This window comes from Schistocerca americana, unplaced genomic scaffold (genome assembly GCF_021461395.2).
Source record: "Schistocerca americana isolate TAMUIC-IGC-003095 unplaced genomic scaffold, iqSchAmer2.1 HiC_scaffold_713, whole genome shotgun sequence".
In the NCBI taxonomy this organism is placed as follows: Eukaryota; Metazoa; Arthropoda; class Insecta; order Orthoptera; family Acrididae; genus Schistocerca; species Schistocerca americana.
Window position 1 is genome coordinate 25,001 of NW_025726471.1, and position 5,000 is coordinate 30,000.

Sequence of the window (5,000 nt, forward strand, 5' to 3'; positions counted from 1 at the left end):
GCGAACTCTCCCAGCACAGCGCACGCGCCAACACGTCCGCACAGCTGCGATACAAACCACCTGCGAGAACCGCAGAGGCGACCGAGCAGCAGACGGCGTCGCGGCGCCGAGCGCCGGGCGGCGGCGCATCCTCAGCGCACACAGTCCTCAATCGGACCAGCACACTGCAGATGTCCACCGCGCTTCGCACCGGGCCCGCGAGGACCTACTTTGGCCGCACGGCGCCGCGTGCAGGGTGCGCCGGCGCGCAGCTGCGCCGCCTGCCGCCTCCGTCGGCCGGCGCGCCTGCCACTGGCCGCCCCCACCAGCCGGCTGTAGCGCGTGCGCCCACGCACCGCGCGGCCAGCACGCCGGGAGGCCCCCCCTCACCGGCCGGGGACGGTCCCACCCAGCCACCGCCGCGTATCGCTTCACACCCACATGCCATTCACGTTCGTGGGCATGGTGGGTATCGCTGAAACAACCGGTTGGTAGCTCAACCGATCGTCGCCATCACTGATTCACCTCTAGCGAGAACAACCGCACCACAACCGTTTACCAGTTGTTCATTTGCGTAACGTCACCAGCAAACGTAGACGTCCATCGCCATTTGCAAATTCAACGATTGTTGCATGCCTGTGTCAGGTGTCACGACACACTATGTCTGCCCACATACACGCAACAACATGTGCACGCTTCGCGAACACGTGGAAGGTGGCCCCCGTACGTATGCGATGTCCATTGCGCGAACGACTGTCAACCGGCCTCTGTCGCATGTCGCAGATGTGGAACGCAGTGCACCATGCTATCACGGTGTGTGAGAAGAGACGACTACGTCTGACAACACGCGCCACTACATCAACAGACGGCTCATGCTGATCGCCATCCACGGCATACCATACTGCAATCCAGCTCTTATAGGGAGACGACACGTAGCTGAGTGCACAATATTTGGACCGTATGGTTCGCCGTTGTTGGCGCAGTCGTGGTACGGTCACACATGTACCACGATGTATCATTCAGTACATGAGGACCAATGTGCAGTACAGTGTGTGATTTGGACGTACAACATCAGCGGACAGTTGACACACGCCGTACCACAACGTAGGCTGTGCTTCGCCATGCAAATGCCAATGAACAACTGCGAAGGGCATTGAGCATGTACGTCCTGCTGCCATCCGCATTACAGTGTATAGCTGCAAGGTGTTTAACATGAAGCGATACTCTGGGGACCAGGCAGTGCGAGTAGCAAACTATATTGCGGGGGTTGCAGTTAGGCAACACCACACTAATTTAACGCGTCGTATGACAATTACAGAGCAGGTTAAGGCCCAACGTGTGTTGGGTTAAGGCCCAACGTGTGTTGGGTTAAGGCCCAACGTGTGTTGGGTTAAGGCCCAACGTGTGTTGGGTTAAGGCCCAACGTGTGTTGGGTTAAGGCCCAACGTGTGTTGGGTTAAGGCCCAACGTGTGTTGGGTTAAGGCCCAACGTGTGTTGGGTTAAGGCCCAACGTGTGTTGGGTTAAGGCCCAACGTGTGTTGGGTTAAGGCCCAACGTGTGTTGGGTTAAGGCCCAACGTGTGTTGGGTTAAGGCCCAACGTGTGTTGGGTTAAGGCCCAACGTGTGTTGGGTTAAGGCCCAACGTGTGTTGGGTTAAGGCCCAACGTGTGTTGGGTTAAGGCCCAACGTGTGTTGGGTTAAGGCCCAACGTGTGTTGGGTTAAGGCCCAACGTGTGTTGGGTTAAGGCGCAACGTGTGTTGGGTTAAGGCGCAACGTGGGTTACGTTAAGGCGCAACGTGGGTTACGTTAAGGCGCAACGTGGGTTACGTTAAGGCGCAACGTGGGTTACGTTAAGGCGCAACGTGGGTTACGTTAAGGCGCAACGTGGGTTACGTTAAGGCGCAACGTGGGTTACGTTAAGGCGCAACGTGGGTTACGTTAAGGCCCAATATAGGTTAGGTTAAGGCCCAATATAGGTTAGGTTAAGGCCCAATATAGGTTAGGTTAAGGCCCAATATAGGTTAGGTTAAGGCCCAATATAGGTTAGGTTAAGGTACAATATAGGTTAGGTTAAGGTACAATATAGGTTAGGTTAAGGTACAATATAGGTTAGGTTAAGGTACAATATGGGTTAGGTTAAGGTACAATATGGGTTAGGTTAAGGCGCAATATGGGTTAGGTTAAGGCGCAATATGGGTTAGGTTAAGGCGCAATATGGGTTAGGTTAAGGCGCAATATGGGTTAGGTTAAGGCGCAATATGGGTTAGGTTAAGGCGCAATATGGGTTAGGTTAAGGCGCAATATGGGTTAGGTTAAGGCGCAATATGGGTTAGGTTAAGGCGCAATATGGGTTAGGTTAAGGTACAATATAGGTTAGGTTAAGGTACAATATAGGTTAGGTTAAGGTACAATATAGGTTAGGTTAAGGTACAATATGGGTTAGGTTAAGGTACAATATAGGTTAGGTTAAGGCACAATATGGGTTAGGTTAAGGCGCAATATGGGTTAGGGTAAGGCGCAATATGGGTTAGGTTAAGGCGCAATATGGGTTAGGTTAAGGCGCAACGTGGGTTACGTTAAGGCGCAACGTGGGTTACGTTAAGGCGCAACGTGGGTTACGTTAAGGCGCAACGTGGGTTACGTTAAGGCGCAACGTGGGTTACGTTAAGGCGCAACGTGGGTTACGTTAAGGCCCAATATAGGTTAGGTTAAGGCCCAATATAGGTTAGGTTAAGGCCCAATATAGGTTAGGTTAAGGCCCAATATAGGTTAGGTTAAGGCCCAATATAGGTTAGGTTAAGGTACAATATAGGTTAGGTTAAGGTACAATATAGGTTAGGTTAAGGTACAATATGGGTTAGGTTAAGGCGCAATATGGGTTAGGTTAAGGCGCAATATGGGTTAGGTTAAGGCGCAATATGGGTTAGGTTAAGGCGCAACGTGGGTTACGTTAAGGCGCAACGTGGGTTACGTTAAGGCGCAACGTGGGTTACGTTAAGGCGCAACGTGGGTTACGTTAAGGCGCAACGTGGGTTACGTTAAGGCCCAATATAGGTTAGGTTAAGGCCCAATATAGGTTAGGTTAAGGCCCAATATAGGTTAGGTTAAGGCCCAATATAGGTTAGGTTAAGGTACAATATGGGTTAGGTTAAGGTACAATATGGGTTAGGTTAAGGTACAATATAGGTTAGGTTAAGGCGCAACGTGGGTTACGTTAAGGCCCAATATAGGTTAGGTTAAGGCCCAATATAGGTTAGGTTAAGGCCCAATATAGGTTAGGTTAAGGCCCAATATAGGTTAGGTTAAGGCCCAATATAGGTTAGGTTAAGGTACAATATAGGTTAGGTTAAGGTACAATATAGGTTAGGTTAAGGTACAATATGGGTTAGGTTAAGGTACAATATGGGTTAGGTTAAGGTACAATATAGGTTAGGTTAAGGCACAATATGGGTTAGGTTAAGGCGCAATATGGGTTAGGTTAAGGCGCAATATGGGTTAGGTTAAGGCGCAATATGGGTTAGGTTAAGGCGCAATATGGGTTAGGTTAAGGCACAATACGGGTTAGGTTAAGGCACAATACGGGTTAGGTTAAGGCACAATACGGGTTAGGTTAAGGCACACATTGTTGTAAGGAAAGGTGTTTTCGGGGGGGGGGGGGGGGGCTGGTTTGTTGATTGTGATTATCGTAAGTAAATGACTGCGGCATCATCTGATTTGCCACGTCAGGGTGCACCTTTGGCTCATAACAGGCGGCGCTCTGATTCCATGCTTGTGGCAGACCTGTGTCTTTCATTCGTGCCATTGTTTGTGTGGTGTGACAGGAGGCAGTATTGTGATGTTGGGTGCACCCCTGTGTAGGACATGTGTGGGTGTTGGTGGCTTAGCTGAGCAATGGTGGTTGTCGGAAGGGTGGGATATTCTGTTTTCCGAGTGGACCTCCCGGTCTGGTTATGATAGTGTGGATTGTCTAATGTGGCAGAGAGGATGCACTGGGTGTTGTTCCATGCTGGTGCTTAGATATTGTCTGTGTGCCTGTTACAGGCAGAGAGTAGTGCGTGATAAGAGTGTCTGGCTGACGTGTGATTGTGAGCAGAGTCTTTCAGCATGTATACGGACAGTTGTATACATTATCTGTATTCTGATGGCTCTATCTATTACTAATCAGCGCCGTGTATACGTTTAATCCGGTTCCAGTCGAAACTATTGTATCTCTGTACATTAGTGACACGGCGAGCCCGCTATGTAGTTACTCGTCTCGGCAGCTTCCACCGGTGTATGGCAAATGATTATAAGGAATCAGTCTAGTCGTCAATACCGATAGTGTGACGTCACATGTCTGGGGTGGGGGACGCTGCGCCCTTCCGGTGGGTCATGGCCTAGGAAGACTCTTCCCACGCAGGGGGGCTTGGACTGTCATTGACTCTTCCGAGTAATATACTTGCCGTACGTTTTTGCGACTGCGAGTGCAACGCTCACCGGTACCGACATGGATGGAGCGCCTCCTAGCTGCCGCTGAGCATCTGCATTCGTACAGAGAGCAACGCGCTCGCGTCTGTAGCTCGTACGTGGTACAGCTCGCAGCTCATGTATAGGGACAGCGGGAATGTCGCATATTGGACATAACTCTTCATGAAACGCACGTTATAGGGGTGGATTGCACATTGCGAGTGCGAGCAAAGTCCGCCGTTCATCCGCTGGAGCTGCGAGTTGGGCGGTTGGGGTGGGGCACGAACAGGTGCAGGTGGAGTGATTGCCGGTCCACGACTTCGTGCGGCAGAGGCGCTGGCGTTGGGGTGCTGTTGTCGACAGAGGATGCAGGCTTTGTGGGTGGGGTCGAAAGAAGGGCACTGTGGGCCCATGGCTGTCTTAGTCGGCTTGGCGTCTCATAGATGACGGTATCGTCGTTGCAGGAGGTCATGTTGCGGGAGACCTACAGATGGCGGTATGTTTTGCGGTGCGCTCGACATGGCGGACGTAGTGTTGTCAGATTCGCATAGATGGAGGTATTGCATGTGGTTT